The sequence below is a fragment of the Panthera tigris genome, chromosome B3, assembly GCF_018350195.1.
Source record: "Panthera tigris isolate Pti1 chromosome B3, P.tigris_Pti1_mat1.1, whole genome shotgun sequence".
In the NCBI taxonomy this organism is placed as follows: Eukaryota; Metazoa; Chordata; class Mammalia; order Carnivora; family Felidae; genus Panthera; species Panthera tigris.
Window position 1 is genome coordinate 133,554,929 of NC_056665.1, and position 23,076 is coordinate 133,578,004.

Below are 23,076 nucleotides of genomic sequence, written 5' to 3' on the forward strand. Positions count from 1 at the left end.
CTTCCCACAGAAAGAATGTCTTATGAAACCTCTTCACAAATATATAAAATAACAAAGAATATCAACAAACTATTTAGTTGCTACATAAGCTATTAATTAGTACATAATAGTACAACCATGTCAGTTATTTGTGTCTAGCAGCTATTTCAGTGCCTATCTCATGAGTTGTTAAATATTAGTAAGCGCAGACTAAAACAAAGAAAATATTTTTAAACCTTTCAAGATCTATGTTAGGCCTATCTCTATTGTTAATCAGCTTAGACAGTCTCTTCTCATCAAAAGGATTTTTTTTTACATTAATGCATTACTCAGTTTATTCATTTAGAAAAGATAATGCTTTCATAAAGCAATTTTCACCAATTTTTTTCTTATTAAGATATTGGAAACTACCCCATTGAAAATCTTTCACTTCTTCATTAGTGTTATTATCCTATAATGCATATTTCCTGATAAGGAAATCACTTTTAAGGGTGAATTTCATGAGTTCCTTTACAAGAAGTCAATGGAACTTTACAAAAGATTTGCCAAAACTTAAACGAATTTCAGTTGTTTAACTGATTCTCTTTAGAAAACAGTCTGACCTATTAATAGCTCTTAAAGGAAAAATCTTGTCTTACACCAATGAATATAAAGTACTTGGTGTTTTACACTACAACTGGATTCCTTTGGTTCTTTGTATAATAATATGGTTGTGTGCCTGTGTAGGAAAATATGACTGATGTATTTTTTTAAATAATAAATTTAGACAAACCAGATAACTGTCTTTTCTCCCAAATTTAAATAACTTTGTTGTTTGTTCTATTATTATAAAATAATCCTGGTTTGTGGCTTAAAAAAATAGACAATATAAATAGGTCTAAAGTAAACCTTGAAAATCTCCCATATTCCCAGCAAAGATTACTATTTGTAATCCTTGGCACCTCCTTCCAGGATTTGAGCCATAAACTTATGATTGATAAATGGCTTCTTAACCCAACTTTCTAGGCAATTCCACCAAAAGTAATTTGTAACGCATCTTATCTATGACCATTTCTTTTAACTTGAGATGTTTAAGTTGGAACTTCCCAATCTCATGGAGGAAAACAATCAGGAAAAACACATTTTTCATTCTGTTGCCATAGTTTCTGCTAAGCTGCACAAATGTAATTGCTCAGAGCATGTGCCGAAATCATTTGATTAGATCCAAGAATTCACTTGTGTTAAAGCTAAGAAAAGGCTTAATTTAAAGCACTTTTACAATTAAAGTAAAAGTAAAGAAGAAGAAGAATGCTTTTGAAGCCATTTCAAGTAAGTTGTTAGTAAATGAGTGAGGTACTCAGATACCATTTTATCCAATGGATTAATCACTTAATAAACTTGCAATAAACTACAAGAAATGTAATTGATTAGAAAGGATTATGGAGTCTATGGATATTGGGGGGGATATCATTGTCATGTAAAGCTACTTACAAATGCTCACTGAGAATACAAGTTCTCATTTACTCATTTAACAAACATTCACTGAGTACCTACTGACACATGAGCCAGCTGTTAGGTCTTTAAGAAGTATATGATTTGAAAATAAGAGATCAGCTAGGGAATTCTGGGCTAGAAGAATATCAGGAGCAAAAGCATAAGTAGGAATAAGTCTTTTCCTAACACAGAATAAGAAGAGGATTGTTCTAATTAGCTACAATGGGCTTATGTGGGAAAAACAGAAAAATATTACATCAAGTAGGAACAGGAAACTAGGGGATTCAAAACTTAGAATGCCAGACTGGTTTCAATTGAATCCATAAACAATAATGGCTCTTGACAAGATGAAAGTAAGGTTTTAGAAAACTGCTTTGGCAGTAGTGTGCCATGTGGAAAGCAGCAAGGGGAAGACTAAAGCTAAAAGGTGGTGAGGTTAATGCAATAAACCAGATGTGTGCTAACAAGACTGGTCTGAGTAGACACTAGAGCAAAGAGGAACGGGCGAACCTAAGAATCACTGCAATATTCAGTTCAAGAAACATTTGCTGAACCCCTGATTTGGGATTTGGGTGCTGAGACCACAAAAGCAAACAGGACAGGGTCCCCACTTTCAAAAATAAATAAATAAACGAAACTCTGTTCCTCCCTCTGCCCTTTGGCCCCATATCTAAAGTACAAGAAATGAAAGTCTGGTGAATGGTAGTGTTACTGGTGAATACTGTGGAAAGGGGAAGTTGAACGGGGAAGTTTTGGGGTTTCAACACTGATTTTGGAGGGACAGCTAGGCATTCCGAAAAGGCTGCCATGTAGACAGTTCTAGACAAGGAACTGAAGTTTGGCAGAGACAGCACACTGATGGGGCTCAGAACATGCCATCCACCCACCAAACACAGCACCTTGGCATGGTGGATATTTTAAACTGAAGTAATCTCAGAATCAACAGCAGGTACAGGAAGGAGTTTCTGACCTTCCCCTGAAGCAAGACCTCCTGTGAAACGCACCCTCCCTGTACCAGAGGAAGGAGCATCCCTATCTCTTTTTTTCATTTTTATTTTTTATAAAAAAAATATTTTTAGTTAATTAATTTATTTATTTTTGAGAGAGCAAGAGAGAGAGAGAGAGCACACAAGCGGAGGAGGGGCAGAGAGAGAAGGAGAGACAGAATCCCAAGCAGGCTCAGCGCCATCAGTGCAGAAGTCTGATGCCGGGCATGAACTCATGAACCATGAGATCATGACTTGAGCCGAGATCAAGAGTCAGATGCTTAACTGACTAAGCCACCCAGGAGTCCCATGAGCATCCCTATCTCTGTAGACAAGGGACACAGGGAGGAGTGTGAACAAACAGGCCTTGCTAGGTTTCTCTCCAGTTACCACACTTACCTCATACCTTGGTCCTCTCTTACTCCTTTTCTACAACTTTCCACTCCATCAAACCTAACACGATAATGCACAGGTTTATGTCTCCTGGGTCTTCCTTTCCTTATGAAGGCTCCCATGTCACATAAGACTTTTTACATAAATTTGTATGTTCTTCTCATATTAATCTGTCTTTTGTTCCAGAGGTCCCAAAGAACTTAGAAGGGCAGAGGGAAAACAAGTTATTAGGAGAGGAGCAAACACTTTAAGAAAAAAGTCCTCAGGAGACCACACAAAAAGAAGGGCAAGTCTTGCTGACAATCAGGAGTTAGGATGCAGGAAGAAAAAGAGCCAGGGAAAAGGTGGGGAAATGAACAGTGTACAGAATCCGAAGAAAGAATGCCAGGAAAAAACAAAAAAACAAAAACAAAAAAACCCAACCCTCATTAACGATGAAGTCAAAAGGCGGTACAACGGGAAATGTAGATTTGGTCTTTGTGGAGGCTCCCAGCACACAGCTTCTAGAAGCTTAGGAAATGTCCAGAGTGGTAAGAGTGTCTTTTGTATGCTAAAATGACTGGGGGCTAAGGGCCCCAGAGAACTTCAGGTTGGGGACTGGTTGCTAGAAAGACCTAGGACTTTCAGCCCCACCCTCCCCTCTGTCCCCTCCAGGGAAGAGAGAGGCACTAGGGATTAAGTTAATCGCCAATGGCCAGTGATTTAACCAGTCATGCCTACATCATGAAATCTCCAGAAAAAACCCTGAACACGGGTTCTGAGAGTTTAGGGCTGGTGAACACAGAGGTGCTGGGATGGTGGTGCTCCCTGACGGGGCACGCGAGTTGCACAGTTCCCTGCTGCTCCCCTATTACCAACACCTTGTCCTGAGCATCTCTTCCAGTTGGCTGTTCCTGAGTCATAGTTTCATCCCCAAGTCTAGGCTGGGAGGTCAGGGTATATGGCTGGGGAGGGGCAAACAAGACAACAACCTTAAAAACCATGGAAACACTTCATTCGATTTAAGGATACGAAAGGAAGGAACAGAGTGAGAATGGGAAAAGAATTATATGAAATATTTTTCCAACTCAGCAGTCAGATGAAAGAGAAGGCCTGTGGGCAGAGAGAGTAGATCCTTCGGGAAGGGATAAATGATGGGATCCAGGACAGAAAGAGAGAAGGATTAAAAGACAGAGAGAAGAATAAGGCTGTGTTAAGGATGGAAAAAAAGATTATCCATGGTCTTTCTACTCCAGGCGGGAGTACCAGAGAAGCAATGCATTGAGTCAACAGCAAAATGCCTCAGAAATCAGCTTGGCCAACATGCACAGGGGGATGAAATGAGATCTCTAAAAAGTCACCTTACGCGACAAAAACCACTATAAACCTAGAATCTGAACTGTCGAAACTACAGAAAGAACTAAGATATTTAAAGAGTGGACAACAAAAGGTAGATGGGAAAAAATGAACACTAAAAAACAGAATGCTAAATGAGGTAATGTGTTTCTAGCACTTTCCAGGGGACACCCTAATCATTAGCTTCAAATACCAGGTCCCCTAGGAAGCAACACCCCTATCCCGGAGACGGCCATATTGTTCTCCTAAGCCTTTCTCTGGTAGAGTACACAACCAACTTCCTTTTTTTCTAATTCCATGCATTGCAAGCAGCCCTATTTTACATTGATAGCCTTACCCAAAAGGAAAACATGCACTCATCAAGCAAACACAAGTGTTTCAGGTAGTTGTTTGTGTCTCCCACTCTAAATTGGTCAAGTGTCATTTGAGTTGATACGTCAATCTTTTGAGATTGTAATTATAGCTACATGCATGAAACCCGAGCACGAGGAGAAGACACAAATGACAGAACAATCCAGCATCAATCTTGTCACTATCAAGAACACTTCAATAACAGCAATAACTATAAGACAACATAGTAGCGTACTGTGACCTTGTCAATGGTTTTGTGACTTTTTTCATCTCGGAAGAAAAGGAGAACAATTACAGAAAGCAGCATTGTGAGATTAGCCGCAAGTGCAACAGGAAGTAGGGCAACAGCCTGTCCCCGCTGAAACCAAAACAATTAAGCCATGATTTATTATAAATCTGTGATCTACAGAACACCAACTTAGAAAGCTTCAACACTACTCTTGTCTTACACAAGAGCTTGCCCAACTTTCAGGCACTTAACAGGTTAATTTTCCTCTCTGAGACATTATCTCATCAATTTAAAAAAAAAGGGTGGGGGGACAAACCCTAACAAGTCAATAAAAAAAAAGTTCCTGTTTTTGGTAAAGAAAGGAGTTTCAGTCCTGGCTCAAATTCCCTATTCCTCAATAATTACTTTCACCTTCCCCTTTCTAGCACCTTCAATGTTAAAGAAATCAACACTGACCTCTAATTTCCAAGTACTGGGGAGAATAAGATCACAGCACGATATTGTAGACATTTCTCTCTTTTTAGAACTTTTCTTTTATCACGAACTGTAACAGAAACAGTTTCAGAGGTGGCAGCGATTATAACCCCCCCATCCTAATACTAGCTACTCTCATCTTGTACATTCATTTCCACTTTTTTCTCGTGTATGTATCCTAGTTACTGGCTGGGGCTTGCCAGCTCAATAATCTAAACCAAAGGACTCACACCGGCAGAGCCAGGACTTGTGCTGGTCCAAAGCCTTTCCCTCCCCTCCAAGGCTTCTCTCAATTCCCAGGAGAGCTGACATATCCTCAGTGCCCTCTGAGATCCTCAGGTACCTCTGCTCCGCACTGCTCGATCCCTGCGTGACAGGGGCTCCTCCCGAGTTCTATGAAAGTAACAAAACCCGAACACAGGCAGAAAGCATCCCTTGGTAAGAAAGGCTTTGGTGGAGATTTCTGGAGAAAGGCAGAGATTTCTGGCACACAGGGCAGCAATGAAAAGGGAACCAGAAGGAGGAACAGTCTTAATTTCTCACCGTCTTCCAGTCTTTGAAGGAGGGGGTCTTTAGCTCACCTATTCCCTGGCTTCACAAGGCTTTTCCGACTTTCCTCCTTTTCTCTCTCTCTTTCTCTCTGAGGAGCAAACCCAACAAATCTGCCCCCGTGTTTCCTGTCAGGCAGCTTCCTCTACTTCTGACCTCTCAGCCCTAGCTAACACCCATACTCCCATCCCTGAGTGAGCTTGAGGTCAAGGCAATACCCGCCTGCAAAGCCGCTCCCTCCATACAAAGAATTCTGGTGCCCATTGCTGTGATAACACATTTCCCTCCTCCCTACCTAGAGCAAACGATACTAAGTGAACAATACTCTGAACGCTTACTTGTATCCAGTATTGTGCACACCAGTGGCAACACTGGAGTGGACATCCTCCCTGATGCCAAGCAGCTCAGGGGCCAGAGGAGGTGCTTGGGCAAGTGAAGAAGCCACAGGCACAAACACCACTGCAGAGGCACGAGGCACGCAGAACACCCAGAGGACACCTGACCACATCTGAAGGTTTGGGGAAGTGAGGCACCGATGGGGGGAAAAAAAAAGGCCTGCATGTCCGAAGAAAACACAAAACTACCATGATGACAGAGAACACAGCATGTCTGGGAATCAGCAATTAGCGCGGACAGGCAAACGCAAAAGAAGGAAAGGGCAGGAAGGCATGGCCAGACTTGAGGCAGGAACCAGCTCGTGAAAGACTCTGATTTGAAAAGGTACGTATTTTGTTCTACAGGCAACAGGAGCCAATGAAAGCTTTTAAGCAGAGAATTGAGATAATCAGTTCTGTACCTTAGAAAGACCAGCAGCAGCAGCAGCAGCGTGGAAAATGAGTTAGAAAGGAATTCACGTGGAAGACAGCGAAGCCGACGCACAGGTTGCTACAATGGTTGAGGCCAGAAACGATACAGGCTACACTAAGGTGCTGAAGTTAGGAAAAGAGAAGAAAAGTAAATTCCTTAGTATGTTATTTATTAATACTCCTAAGCACAAAGCCAAAACATCGGAAATTACTAAAATTACAAAATTCTGAAAAGCTGTAGTACAATCCCTTCAATTCAAAATGGTAATCCATCAATGACCACGAAATCACAAAGTACTTGGACTAAAAGATAAATCTTCAAAATGTTGTACATGAACTGTATTCATTTGTTAAAACTCAGAACTGTATGCCAGTGAGAGTGAATTCTACTTTATGTAAGTTATACTTCGATACAAAAATATGAGAGCTATAAATATTTTTTTTGTTTTGGGGGGTTTTTCCCATGAAGATATTTTCTAAACACAAATGTTACATAGAAGAGATTTTCAGATTCAACTAGAATTTTCTTGATATGTACTTGGTTATCGTAAGATACAGATGTGGGGGAGGGTGTCTATAGATTTGGTAAACATAAACTTTGTGAGTTAAAACTATGTAAAATGTCTGTGGGATTTCCAAATGAAGATGAACAATACACAGTAAAGAATTTTACTGTAGTAAGATGATTTGAAAATTCACAATTATTATAAAACATACAGCTTTACAAGAACAGTCAACTTGAATACTTCATTTCCTGGCCATGTCGCATGACTGAACTTAATACATACAAAGATGTGAAGACAAAGATAATTTAGGGAATATAGCACATCGAAAGGATTGTGTAGAAGTTTTTAGAAGACTTCCTTTCAAAAGTAAGCTCCCTCAGTGTTAGTTTATCACTTAGTGTTAATTTTTAGTCATTAGCTATCTGACGGACAATTTAGAGACAACTGTGCTCTGAACTTGAATCTGGATAGACAACAGAACCACATTACTGACACTCGGCACAGCTTTCCTTATTCTTAAGGTATATGTTCATTTGCGATGGAAATCATGCGGCAGTATTTCGGTAGGCAAAAAATTAGCCAACTTACAAATGATAAAAACCTTAAACCGTTACAGAAGGTAAATACTCCAGATTCCAATGTGCTACCAAAATTATTTTGGTATTTGTTGACATACTTGAAATTGTACCTTCCACGCAAGATATAGTTTTCAAATAGTCCAAAGTAATATTCCCAAGAGTCAGATTTCAATTTGATGTAAGAAAATACAGCAGCACTTTGTTCCTCCTAAGCCATACCTCATTTTTCCACTGCAATTCTAGTGTCGCCTCTACGTTTGATTCTATTATGAGAAAGTACTTTACCGACACCCTTTCCTTTTTCTATTTTCCAGAAGACATGCTGCTAATAGTGTCAGTTTGGTTTCTATCAGCACTTAAATGTAGCAGCCTTGCATCAGATCAGTTTGCAGTAATACGTGCCTATGGCTATAAACTTCCAGAGGGGCTACCGCCAACTGGCTTCTCAAGAACAGTTCTACTTACAAAAAGTATCAATTTTGACTCCTAGTGAATGAACTAACTTCACGCTTATGAACACTGGGGACCGGACAGACTAAATTCATCCCGTCTTATCCCATCCTTCCTCTATCTCAGTTTTAATGGTCTTCTCTACCACAACCAGCCTCCGACACCAAGTCTGCATTTTACTTCCTCGTTTTTATTTGTTATTTGTTAAAGTTTATTTACTTATTTTGAAAGAGAGAGCGTGCACGCTCCAGGCTCCATACCATCAGCACAGACACCAACACGGGACTGGAACTCACAAACTGTGAGATCGTGACCTGAACTGAAATCAAGAGTCGGACGCTTAACTGACTGAGCCTCCCAGGTGCCTACCAAGTCTTCAATTCAGAAGAAAAGGTCAGAGAATATTCTAGAAGGACTTACGGGCCGGCACTAGAGCTCTGTAGGACCGTGCTCCTGTGCTGTCCCCTCCTTTTTTTATTTCACACATGAAGCATGTAACCCATTCCGCTGAAACCAAGTCAAGCAATGAACGCTTCTGATTTTATGACAAGGGTATCAGCACAATGGTGTTGCCAGTGAAAATGTTACAGAACTTTCATGCCTCTTAAACACTATTATAGTGCTCCCTGGTCACATGAATTTTTTATTTTATTTTAAAATGATTTCAAAGTCTAAAGTTGCAAAAATAAGGGACAACTCTCATATTCAGAATCACGAGTGTTTAACATTCTGCCACATTTCTCTCTTATTCGTACACTCAACGTGTATGTACACACTCTCACACGACTTACTTTTTCTGATCTATTCACAGTGGTTTGCACATGTCATGCATCTTTGCCCCTCAATACCTCAGTATGCATTTCCTAAAAATGCTTTTAAGTAACGTCAGTGTAGTTATCAAATTCAGAAAATTTAACACTGATAAAATACTTTAATCTGTGGTTCCCTTTCCGATCTGTCAACTGTCTGATGTTCCTTGTGATGGTTAATTTCATGTGTCACCTTGGCTGAACTACACAGTGCCCAGACATGTGGTCAAACATTATTCTGGGTGTTTCCATGAGGGTGTTTTTGGATAAGACTAATATTCCATCGGTGGACTCTGAGTAAAGCAAACTGCTCTCCATAAAGTCAGGTGTTTACAGAAGCCTCCATCATCAAATGGAAGTGGTAACGTGAGCTTGGGGCTGAGCAGGTCCTGAAAGCAGACAAGTTAAGGACAAGTGGCCCAAATGCCCGTGGTCACCGCTCTTGCCACACTACCTTCATTCTCCCAGCCTGTAGTTATGGCCTCATGGAGAGATCCCTAAGATCAATAGACAGAAGAGACAAGACCCAGGACTGGTTATAGATGGCTCTGCACAACATGCCATCACCACCTGGAAATGGACAGTTACAACACCACAGCTCCTTTCTGGGACATTCCTGAAGAAATGTGAAAGCACCATGTGACCAGTTACAGAAATGAAGACTGCAACTGTCATGGGTATTTCTTCCTTATATTGTTATTAATATGTTTCTGTGTGTGTGTATGTGTGTGTGTAAAATAAATATCTTTGTTTTCTTCCCTCTCTTGTTCCTTTATCATGTAACATATATGATGTATTGACTTTACATCGTAGTATTTAACTTACAGGATGGATACCAAGGAGAAGAATAAACATCACTCAAGGACTGTGAATCCTCTTCTGAGAAAACAGCATGTTTTCTGTTGTACACAGGATAGTTGTATCATGTTAATGGGAACCTTGACCTTGTTATTGTCTTTACTTGGAGATTAAGTATGATTTAAGGAGATATACATAGATATTTGGTCAAACAGTCCAACATTATTCTGGGTTTCTGTGACAGTGTTTTTGATTAACATTTAAATCTACATACTTTGAGTAAAGCAGACTGCCCTCCACAATGTAAGTGGGCCTCATCTAATCAGTTGAAAGCCTGAATAGAACAAAGAGACCAGCCTCTCCTGGGGAAGAGAGAATTCTCCAGCAGACTCCCTCAGACTAGACTTGGAACATCAGTTCTCCTCAGCCTCCAGCTGCTAGCCCACCCTTGTACATTTTGGATTTGCTAGCCTCCATAATCACGAGCCAATTACTTAAAATAGATCTCTTTAGACACACGTGTGTGTGTGTGCACGCGTGCACACACACACACATACACACACACTTTTGGTTCTGTTTTTCTGGAGACCCTTGACTAATACATTCTTTAATAGCACTTTTTCCTTGAGTGTAGAATCTAGTATACAATCACATATTGTACTTATTTTGTCATGTCTCTTTAGTCTTGTTTAATCCAAAAGATTTCCTCAACCTTGGTCTTGTATAACTGATGTTTTTTGAAGAATATAATTATTTAATTTTTTTTATTCAAACAGAATTTTGTTTGACTGAAGTCTGCTCATGATTCAGGTTGTACATGCCCAGCTGGAATACTACTTAAGTGATGCGTGCTTCTCAGGGTATCACAACCAGAAGGAGACAATGTCAGTCTCATTGGTGGCATTAGTTTTATTTTTTCTTTCTTTCTTTTTTTTTTATGTTTTTTATTTATTTTTGAGAGACAAAGTGTGAGCAGGGGAGGGGCAGAGAGACAGGGAGACACAGAATTTGAAGCAGGCTCCGGGTTCTGAGCTGTCAGCACAGAACCCGACGTGGGGCTCAAACCCACATGACCTAAGCCGAAGTCGCATAACCAACTGACCCACCCAGGCACCCCCATTTTATTTATTTCTAATTTTAAGTAGGCTACATGCCCAACATAGGGCTCAAACTCAAGACCCTGAGATCAAGAGTCGCATGCTATACTTGCTGAGCCAGCCAGGTGCCTTGGCAACGTTAGTTTTGATCACCAAGTCAAGGTGCTGTCCAGTTTCTCCATTATAAAGGTACTAATTTCCCTTTTGCAATGAGAAATCTGTGGAGAGACACTACAGGGCTGTCAAAATATCCCATTCCTCATCAAACTCCCACACCTAGATTTAGCATCCATTGATTCTTGCCTAAACCAATCTTTGCTATAATGGTTACAAAATAATACTTTTTTATAATAATAATTTTCCACCTCTTCCATGCCCCTCTATGTCTACCAGTTAGCACTGTATCGCAAGAAGAGTCCTCCCTTCTTCCTATCTATCTATTATCAGACAATTCGTGGATTACCATTTTTTCAGTGCCTTAAAATTCACTCCTGTCAATTATTTTCCTGCACAAATGGACCCAGATTTGGTTGGTAGAAGCATCTGCAAGCTGGCTTCTGTGTCCTGACATGACCCCTTCATTTATTTTCTTCCTTTCTTCTTAGCATTTCTTTGCTTTCTCTTACAAGTAGCCTTGATTCCTTTTAATGGTAAATGGCATTAGAAGCCAAAATCTGGGTGCCAGGTGTGCTCACTGCTACTGGGAGATCTTGCCTTCTAGGCCTTTTCACAAACAGAGCTGGGGAATGTATATTTATGCCATTACATATATATTTAAGTCTTCTGTACATATATTTGTATACTTATGTTCTATATGGACTTATGTTGTACATGGACATACACTGTATACACATGTGGTATGTGTTCCAAAATACTATAAGAGATGCCTCATTCAGTGGGTGTAAACTATTTGCTTACAATTTGCTAATGTAGAAAATTATTCTATATGAAATTATTTGACCTTCAATTTATTTACTGGTTTAAGTCATTCCAAATGAACCAAAACGCATATGGCCAACTCACCCAGAAATAAAAGAACATGATGAGTACAAGAGTAATGATCTAATGCTGAACGATGAAATCCAAATATTATAATGTTGAACCAATGGAATGTGAAGTACACCAATGATGTCCATGTATCTAGATGGTCTGCCATATGCCATTACCAAGCCACTTCCCAGCAAACAACCTGAATGCTCAAGAAATGTCAGAATGTCGGCAACTAGAGGATACTTGGTGTAGAGGCTGAAGCAGAAAAAGAGGCTGAGCAATTTGAGGAGGCAGGTCCTACACCCCTTTCCCACCACCTTTTTAGCTTGGAAATAAATACTTGAATCTGAGAATGTGTACATGGTTTGCATGGTTTCTTAGTTCTGCTTCTGTGTGTTTCATTGTGAAAAACTAGATTTTTTCTGTAATGTCAAGAAAAATTGAAACTGAATCTAAAATTGGGAACAAATATGTTCACAAACTTATGCTCTAAGCGTTCTTAGGTGATACAAATTACAAATAGTTATATACAAAATAAAACTTTAAGGTTCACATGCTTTTCTTCTATCTGTGGCCCCATCTTGTTTCAGTCTCAGCTCTATAAATAAATATTACAGGCTCATCATCAGTCCTTTTCCCCAATCTATTTGGATGAAACTCAATCCAACAGATTCCTCAGGAGGACCACTTGTGTAGGTATTCTCTGAGTTCTTGCATACTCAAAACTTTCTCTATAACCTCAATCATGAAGGCAGTTGGTTGTATATAATTCTTCTTTGCACTTCCTTTCCTTAAGTAGTTTTCTCTTTTAAAAGTTGCTCCAGAGTTGCCATGCCATGTGTGTTGCTTTTGAGAAGCCTGATGACAGCTAATTATCCTACAATTGTGTAATTTATTTGATCCTTTGGCCTGAAGCTCTGAGAATTTTTTTAATCTTTAAAGTCTAGTGGTATTACTAAGATACGTCTCAGAGCTGTTCACTATGGGAGCTGATCATTATATCATCAGTTTTTCCCAGTAACCCAGTGGCCATTGCAATGTGTAGGCTCAAGTATTCTTTGATTTTTGGAACTATATTTCCTAGATAGTTCATTTTTCTTCTCTTAGGACTCTAGTTGAACATGCTACATCTTCTTTGTCCTCTATTTCAACTACTTTATCTCTGACCTTTTTTCTTTCTTAATCTAATTTTTAGCAATTTGTTTCCCTGCTTTCTTCAATACCTCCTATTAATTTTCATGTGGCTCTATTCTTCTTTGGTGTTTTTGTTATTTAGTCTTCATTTCCAAAATGATTCTGTCTTTTCCTTCCTTCTTTTTTCTTTTTTTTTTCTCCCTAAGTTTGATCAACTCTCAATGCAGTTCCCCTAGTTTTTTTGGTTTTTGCTTTTTTGCCCATTTCTTGTTTTGTTTTTGAATATATGATTTAAGGTTTTTTTAATATCATCTGGTGCTTTTCTATGGATATTTATTCAGTTAGGAGTATTGTATTCTGTGTTTCTTTTGCATAGCTGCTGGATTTAGGGGGGACTGCATCAGTAGGAATGTTTTGATTTACATTTTCTATTTTCCTTTTATAGTAGTTTTGTATTTTTTTTTTTCTATATTTAGGTATTTGGTGTACAGGGTTCCTGGTGGTATAAAAGAGGCCTATAAGTTTAGTGGGGTTCACTGTGTAATGGATGACAGCAAGGCACTGACAGGTTAAGTTATCTTGTTTCTGCAAGGTCTGTTATTTTCTCCTTTTCTTTCTTTCTCTTCACTAGCCACATTCCCAAGGTGCTCACTTCTTCCTTATCTATTTTCCTATAGAAGCAGTTCTTTAACACTGCCACTTCTGATCCTCTTCACTTCAAGCCCTTTCCGTGGCCAAAGCTGTGAGCTACCAAGCACCAGGGCTGGGGATCAGTATTTTGCAACATACTGTTGACACTCTCTTTCTGAGAGCGATTTTTTTGCCTGTGTTTTGCTTCGGTTTTCTGTGCTTCTTTTTTTTCAGAGTCTCTTAAGACTCCCCTCTCCCACTCTATGCCCCACAGGATTGCTGTTGCAAGAGCTCTGCTGGAATTTGGTGCTATTTTTCCTTCCCTCCTTGGATATAATCTGAATATTATGGTATTCCCTATCTCCCAGCAAAGCTGAAGATAAGCATCATAGATGGTTTTATCTGAGCTTCTAATTAATATTATGGGGTGTGGTTTTTTTTGCAGGAGGGATGTATAATGGAGATTTGTGATCAGACAACTGTCATTATCCTCCAAACCTAAAAGATTTATCCTTGCTCATGGTTAAAGTGTCATTTCTGAAGTCCTCCCCCCATCCCCCTAAAAATTCTTCAAGGCAACTAGGAAGTTTCCAGCTTGGTCTGGGAGTCACTTAGAGGTGTTCCAAAAGTTAAAAACCTTCCAACCCATCTCCACCTGACCCTCAATGTAAAGCTAAATGTCAGCATCCTTTTCCTGTTAAAAAATGGTGGATTCTTTGCAGCTTTATAGTCTTAAAAAATTCTGAAAGCCTTCATATAACACTTTCCTTATAGGAGGTTTTATCACTTAGAATCACCTAAATTATATTGCCATAACATATTATCCTGAAATTTCAGTGGCTCAAAACCACAGTTTATTTTATTCATTTTTCATGTGCATCGTGACTTACCTGTTCCATATCTTCTACTACAGTACCTGGGATTACATAGAAGCCACCATCTAAAGTACTGTCAGTTGCTGAAGCAGTGGGAATAAAAGCTTTGAAGGGTGTCATACCAGTAATTAAATACACAGGCCTGAAGTCTTACCTGTAACTTCTGATCAATTTCGTTGACCTGAACTAGTCACCCAACTACAAATGCACCTGTCTTGTGCCAGCAGGAGAATCAGAAATCTCTACAATAGAAACTGCATCTTAAACCTAAAATATGCCCAATACTGTTAACAGCAATAAGACAATGTACTTCTTAGTATGTGAAAACTAGATTGACTCTTAATATTAAAATTAAAGAAATCATAATCTAATGAAATTCAAATGACATGCAGTAAATCCAAATAAGCCTGTCCAATACATGCAATATTTTAGTTGACCAAATGACGGAAACTAAAATGCTTTATTAAGAATTCCCATTAAATAAGGGTGCCTGGGTGACTCAGTCAGTTGAGCATCCAACTCTTGATTTCAGCTCAGGTCATCATCCCAGGGTCATAGGATCAAGCTCCACATTGGGCTCCACACTGAGCATGGAGCCTGCTTAAGATTCTCTCCCCTCCCCTCTTTTTGCCCCTCTCCCCACTTACATAAGCACACATACTCTCTAAAAAAAAAAAAAAAAAGGAAAGAAAAAGAAAAATTCCCATCAAACAGATTTAGCTATTGCCAATGCAAGCCTATTACAGACTTTAAATTATGGAAGATAACAGTATCCATAATACCCTTATGAAGAGAATTACATGATTTTAATAAAGGAAACTGCTAATATATGCATACATAGGTGGACATTCATATACCCAGAGATCTTTATCTACATATAAATTTACATGTTATTAATTACCTGCTTAACATCAGTATATCTGAAGGGGTAATAAAGGAAAGTATTTATTTTATTTTGGATTTATAGTTGTTCTTATTTGGGGCTATAAATCAGGAAGATAAACAGGCAAATTCTAAAGTATCTAAAATATCTAGACAACAGTAAGTTGATAAGCATAAACTCTTTTTTTTTAAATAAGTCAAGGACACCCATGGTAAAAGAAGATTAACCACTGATGAAGATTTTTCCTTTCTCTGCTATGTGCCTGCAAAAGGGAACTTTAAAGGAATATTACAGTAATTAAAAACTGAATACCCATAGACTCCTTGTGGGAAGTGACATAAAAAATTCTATTCTGCTTTCCTATTATTTGCCTTATTATAGCCTTCCATTTCAATAGTTACTAAAATGAAGATGAAAAACATACTAGCTTTTAAAAAGGCCTTTCTACTTTGCTAAGCTGCCCTTATTTATGATACTGAAATTGACTCCAAAAAAATGGAAAATAAAAAGATTAAGATTTCACATAAAAAAGCATAGCAACTAGGCAATAGCTAAGCAAAAGCATACCTATAAAAATATCATTCTAATTAAAAAATTAAAACCCAGAGTGTACTTTAAAACACTTATTCTACAAATATTTAAACACTTGTAATTACAAGTAGCTATCTAGAACAAGAGGGGCTTAGAGTCTCACTGTACAGATTAGAACGCACGCTCCATTTGCTAGCAATGCATGCTCAGGCAAGTTGCTTAACCCCTCTCTGTATCTCTGTATCCTCATCTATAAAATGAGAATGCTAACAGTACCAGCCCTGTAAAATTTGTCATGGGATAGAGAGAGCTAAAATATTTAAAATTCTGAATAAAGTCCATGCATGGCACAAACCACATATTGTACAGATTACATAATGCATGCACACACTGGTGGTGCATAGATAGTAAGTGCACAATATAGGTTAATGGGTTGCTATATAATTCACTGAAATGAAATCATTTATTGACTTCCAATTTCAAGACGGTAAAGACCTTTCTACATCCTAGTTTTTCCAAAAAACTGCTCCCAAACAAGGTAAACAAGGAACAGAAATTCACTTTACAATTAATAATACCCAAAGACATCTATAATCCTGAACTGCAAAGTGTGAGGATAGAAAATATCTGAAAGAATGGTAAAGCGACTCAGCAGAGTGGAGAAAGGTGAAGTCAAAACGCCTGCAGATGGAGCTATTCCTGAGGAAGCTGAATTACCCCCAGGGGACCCCAAGAAGGCTTGGGATACGGAGGCTCAGGTAACCGTGGACGGCAGAGGGCTGACCAGGAGGAGCAAAGTGAAACATGAAAACAGGGAAAATGTCTGAAAGCCTTTTTTAAGTTTAACTCCCCATGTCCCCACACTCACACATGATACAGGATTAATAATTTGGGGAGGAAAAGAACCAGATTTGGGGTTATAAGACATAGTGATGGGGAAGGATGAGATAGCAGACTGAAAACAAAAAATTAAATACAAGTCCACATATTTCCTGCTGGCTCCAAAAGCAGAGGGCCAGGCTAGTGCTCCCCAAATAATAGTCTGGAGGATCCTTCTCTGGAGAAATGGATAATCTTGAGTAAAAGCCTAACTGATATTGACATATACAGTTCCCAATACAAAAGCTCTACTGTATAAGCCTCCAACTAGCAAGCGACATATCCCTCACAAAAGAGTTTCTAACCAGTGCTTTAGTGTCTTACTCAAGTTACCAGTCAAGGATCGCAAGGTAATTGAGAAAAATCCCTACAAACAAGACATCAAAATAAATAAGAAAAAAGGGAAATCAGAAGAAAGAGTGGTAATTCAAGGTACAAGAAAAATAAAACTTTATAGAAAGTACAATCAAATCCTTAATTCATTTTAGCCATGAAACAGAAATGGGGTACAATTAAAAAGGAATAAATTAATGGGGCCCTTGGCTGGCTCAGCCAGTGGAGCATGTGACTCTTGGTCTTGGGGTTGTAAATTCAAGCCCCACATTGGATGTAGAGATTACTTTAAAAAAATAAAATCTTTTTTTTAAAAAAAAGATTATAATAAATTAAAAAGTAAGCTCTTAGAAATTTTTTAAATCTGGGAATAAAAGTTGTATTTTGAAGATCTGGATGATAAAGTTAAAGAAATAAGCCAAAAGTAAAGTAAAAAATGGAAGGAGATGAACAATAGGAGAGAAAGATAAGAATGTTACAGAATATCTTGGAAACCTAACATCTAACAGAATTCTAGAAAGTGTGTATAAAAGAACCAAGAGGAGGAAATTATCAAAGCTATAATTTAAAAAATACTCCCAGAACTGAGAGTGTTTTAAGGGGTGCACTCAATGTTTAGCATACTGAATAAAAAAGTATCCACATGCAAATATGAAATTTCTATGTCCGTGTAAATGTGAAAGTCCAAAATTCCAATCCACGGATAAAGAGAAGATCCTAAAACCTTCCTGAGATTAAAAAAAAAAAAAAATTATGTACAAAGCACTGGGAATCAGAATGCATCAAACCTCTCATCAGCATCCTTAGAAACTAGAAGACAGTGGGACAAGCCTCAAAATCCTGAGTGACAATTCAATCTGGAAGTCTGTACCAAGCCAACCTATCACACATAAAAGAATATAATGAAGACATTTTCCGATTTGAAAAATCTTTAAGAAATAAAAAGCCACAGGATCCAGGAAACAGCAATAAATAAGCACACCATTCCCAAGATGATAGTGAAGTAAAGTTCCATGGTAACAACTATGCAGTCACAGAGAGACCAACAAATCCCAATGGAAAAGGACAGAAAGCTCCAGAAGGAATGTCATCAAGAAAAAAGGAGTGCTCATGGGTTATCTGATCTACAGAAAATCATGTTGAAAATTATTTTACAGAGCTATTAAAACCATGTGGGGACACCCAGAGACCTGAAGAAAATTAAATAAATGAAAATATTGGGGTAATTTAACTCCAGGAAAAAAAATTATATAATGAAGAAAACAAAAATATGAGACACTTAGCTCAGCAATGGATATTTATATAGCTATTAAAGGTTGAATATGGATTCCACCAAAATTGTAACGTAACTCCATTATTGTAGATGAGCAAAGAAATAAAAGTCTAAAACTAAGGACTCAAGAGCTCTTAAACGTCACTAACCACTGGTAGACAATATTCTAAGAGAGTAGAAACTGGAAATGGAATATCAGATGAGGGTCAGGGACTGCTGATTTTGTTTTGGTGAAAACCTTGTAGTGGTATTTGACTAAGTACTTACATGGATTAATTTGTTGAATATTCTTTATGGCAGACATTACATGTTGGTCCACCTAACACAAGTCTCCATCACCTTGTTCCTTGTCTAGAGAGGTTGGGAAGCTAAATATTCAATTTCACAGCTTCCCTTGCAGAAAGATGGCCATATGACACCATGTGGCCCAAACACAGAAAAGTCTGTTGAACATAAAAACTCTACAAGCATTGTTAAGCAGAGTAGGGTCCCAGCCAAATGCATAAAATCAGAAAGATTTCTTTACTGATCCAGCAACACTCAGAAACCCAAAAGAAAAAGTGACTTTGGAAAGTTGTAGTTCAGAAGGTTTAAAGATAACTTATGTTGGTTTACAATAACACATGCCAGTCTCAAAAGCTTATCATCACTACTGACAGGGTATAGCAGTGCTCACACTAATCTGGAGGTTGAGCACATCCAACACCCAGGTTCAAATACAAGCCCCCAACTGAAAAAGATGGGTCTCCAAGATTTGAGAAAGTGGCTCCTCACGGCACAGTCACTTCACAAAAGACAATACTAATCCTTAGAGCCTCACCTAGATAATTTTATCTAAAACCAGACAACAGTGAAGCAAGAATGAAATAGATGGCAAGCATCAAGAATGGAAACAAGAAACAAAGGAGGAAAAAGGGAATACTATAAAAAGTAAACAAAATAGCTGTAAAAAGCACAGCAGCCCAGGACCATCGAGTATGGGAACACCAACGATCTCATACATCTTCAGCACTGCTATCAAAACACAGCACAATAAATGTTGTTCACAGTCACTATTAAAAAAGAAAAGGTTAAATTATATCCAGAATACTCTGTTAAGAAAGTTAGGGATATTAGTTTCATGTGTAGGACTCAGTGATTCATCACTTACATACAACACTCAGTGCTCCTCAGAGCTAATATTACACGGTATGTTAACTAACTGGAATTTAAAAAAAAACATGGAAAAGAAAGAAAGAAACTTAGGGATACAAGGCAGGCAGCATAAAGAACTATGTTTACACAAAGAGAAACAATCCAACAGAAAATCCAGTTTGGAAGGGGGCAAGGGACCAGAATGACAATTTCATAAAAGAGAAAAACCAAATGGTCAATACCCTGTAAAATCTATCCGTTTTCAGGGAATTGCTAATTCAGATAGAATACGCCCATCAAATTGATAAAAATTACAACCCTGGTAATACCAGGGGTTGGCAAACAAAGTAGAATTAATTCCTGCGTCACACTAGCAGGGATATGAACTGGTACAATTTCAAAAGCAACTTGGCAGTATCGAGTGAAGATGAAGGTGTGCCTACCTACAACTCAGTGATTCCATGCCTAGGTATACGCCACAGATAAACTCCTGCACATATGTGTGTGAAGACATACAGTGCCACAGTCAACATTACTGCATGAGAGCAAAAAATTAAAAACCTAAATGTCCATCAACAGGGCAACAGATAAATTATTATATATATATAGTCATACAGTGGAATACCATACAGCAGTGAAAGTCAATTTTAAAAAGTTAAAGCGGTCCATACAAACAGCTCTCACTTACAATGTCAGCAAGGAAGGATATAGGTACTATAGGCAACAAGGATATGCATACAGGTAATAAAGATGTATATATAACATAATGTCCTTTATGTAAAGACAAAGACATGCAAAACATCATTATGTACTGTAATTTACGGACATATACCTATACAGTAGAAGTATAAAAGCGTAATTGGGATGGCAAAAACTAAATTCAGGATAGCGGTTACTTCTGGAAAGGAAGACAAGGAGGAGAATGGGATCAAGGAGGGGCACAGAGGCTTCAACTGAATTAGCAATGCTTTGTTTCTTGAAAAACAGATACGAGCTCCACATCACAAAACGTTAAAATTGGGGTTTTTTTAACGTTTATTTATTTTTGAGAGAGAGATACAATGTGAACGGGGGAAGGGGCAGAGAGAGAGGGAGACACAGAATCCGAGGCAGGCTCCAGGTTCTGAGCCATCAGCACAGAGCCCGACGCAGGGCCCGAACCCATGAACTGTGAGATCATGACCTGAGCTGAAGTCAGACGCTTAACTGACTGAGTTACCCAGACACCCCAAATATCACAAAATTTTAAGATTACATAATGCTAGTTGGTAGGTTTATGGGTGTTCACTCTTTACAGCTATCAGAAAAGATCCATGCTTTTAAAAGTGACCTCTTAAAACAATAAATAAAACTAAAGTAATGAGAATTGACCAGTTTCTAAAGATACAAAAACAGCTTGCCCTTCCTGGCTCGCTCACCACCCCTAAGCTTGCACCACCCCGAATTTGAAAATAAATAAATGAATACACAAAGGTATGTTCTTCTCAGGCAGGGTGAAAAATCAGTTGTGGAAAAAGCATTAGGTAGAGCAGTTTCTGGAGTCCAAATATCTGTCCAAATATTCATACACAGTTTTGCCACTTGCAGTAGGTGTAAACTTGAGCAGAGCCCTTAACCTTAGTCTCATCTTCTGTACCACAGAGAGAGTAACAGCATTTACTATACAGGGCACTTAATGACTTAATGAGAATGCATAGATAGAGTACCTACCTGAATTATACTACTAATAATAGCAATCAAAACTGATTAATGGTATAGTAAATTTCATGCACTACCTCAAAAGAAAAGAGAGGTTTGTTCCAATTTTTTGAATGGCTCGTAAGTGACGCTGACAAAAATAGGGTCAAATGTCTTCCTGTAATGTCCACCTGAAATTAAAGTGTTTCCAAAGAAATTCCTCCACAAATCTAGCTTCATGTGGCTTACTTTGTATTTCTTTTGAATAGAGTAAAGACAGTCAAAATACAGAATGGTACAATTCAAAAATTATCTTACAAATAGTAAAACTAAAGAAAATGATCTTTTAACAAAAAAATATTGGAAAGAATGCCTATAATTATGGCACACAAATTTCAGATGACTATCCATTCTGTTCCTTTCACTCTTTTTCCTTATTAATTTCAGAATATGGAAAACTAACAAATGTATTTTCTGAACAAATTCATTTACAGAAATAAATTTCCCTTCTGACCTGTACATTAGTAAATCAATGCACTACAATGTTGACTAACACCGCTATTTATAACAATATCTTTCTACAGGGAATTCTGGATGAAGTCAGGTTTTTTTTAATCCCATGAACTGCAATAAAGTTTTATATATCTCTTATTTGATCTTCCAAAATTTTGTCTAATTTTTGTGTATAATAATCATGGCCCACAATACCAAATGAAATACTGTAGGTAACAAATGGATTAAATGGATCCCTTAGTTTGAGAAGAAATTGCTCCCTTTAAAAAAAAAATGTTTATGTTATGAAAAGTTAGGTCAAAAAAACCAATTTCTATCAATAGAATATTTAATAATTTTTATGTAAAGGGCCTGAATTGTCAGAGTTTCCTTAAAGATATACATTCATATTGTCAAATTCTTTATTTCAAAACCAGTTATAGAAAAAGCACAAGTCAGATATCAGCAAAGTGGTAGAAAGTAGCAATAACTGACCCCGTGATGAGATTCTGGGACACCTACACCCGAAATTAATCAGGCAAATGGAGCCTTGGACATTTAAGAACCCAAGTTTGTCTTTTCCACAAGTATGGAACTTTAGCCATGTAACACATAAAATATTTCCTGTATACCAAAATGGTAAAAGGACACTGATACATTAAAATGATCCTTTAAAAACATTAATTTTGCCAAACCTTTTCATAGATAGTCTTTTTAAAAAAAGAACAAACCATAATAATTTCATATTCTAGAGTTTTAACTAGTCAGCAATATTAAAGGCAAGGAAAGGTATATATGAAAGTCATTGCAACTTTATTAAATTTGACAATTAACATTATAAGCTCAATGGGAGAGTGTTATTTTTACTATCTTAAATTTTAGTAGTATTACAATATAAACCTGATCATTATTCAAATTTTCTACTTATTTATCTTCTTTTAAAACTGAAAATCAGGAGCACCTGGGTGGCTCAGTTGATTGGTCATGCAACTCTTGATTTCTGCTCAGGGCATGATCCCAGGGTGGGGGGATCGAGCCCCATGTCAGGCTCTGCACTGAGCGTGGAGGCTGCTTAATAAAATTCTCTCTCTCTCTCCCCTGTGTCCTCTCTCCCCCACTCGCACTCTCTTTAAAATAAAAAAAAATTTAAACAATATGACTTAAAAATATTCACATTATTCATAGCTGATAGAGGTGGCATTCATCAACTGACAGTTTCTATGCTGCTTTAAGTAAAGTAATCTATTTAGTGGGTACCTACTATGGTAACACAACAAAGAAATGTGGTCTGTCGGTTTAGAGATAGTCACAATTTGATGGGGTGAAGGGAAACACAAATATATGATTACACTGCAATATAAAAATGCACCTATTAGAAGTAAAAGTAGTTAGGAGCACAAGTAGTAAATATTTGGCATGGAAACTGGAAAAC

At 38.0% G+C, this 23,076-nt stretch overlaps 1 protein-coding gene across 5 annotated transcripts in view; it reads right to left on the reverse strand.

The window, feature by feature from the left end:
- RPS6KA5 (ribosomal protein S6 kinase A5) overlaps positions 1–23,076 on the reverse strand; it is a 182,093-nt gene that overhangs the window by 139,888 nt on the left and 19,129 nt on the right. Inside the window, exon 1 of one of the 5 annotated variants that reach the window (XM_042990378.1) lies at positions 21,251–21,453. The exons of 3 other annotated variants lie outside the window; for them this stretch is intronic. The gene's annotated coding sequence lies outside the window, so the exon portion shown is untranslated. Of the gene's footprint in view, positions 1–5,763; positions 5,876–21,250; positions 21,454–23,076 lie in introns of those variants that run through there. One more of the 5 variants, XM_042990379.1, reaches the window with a different exon arrangement.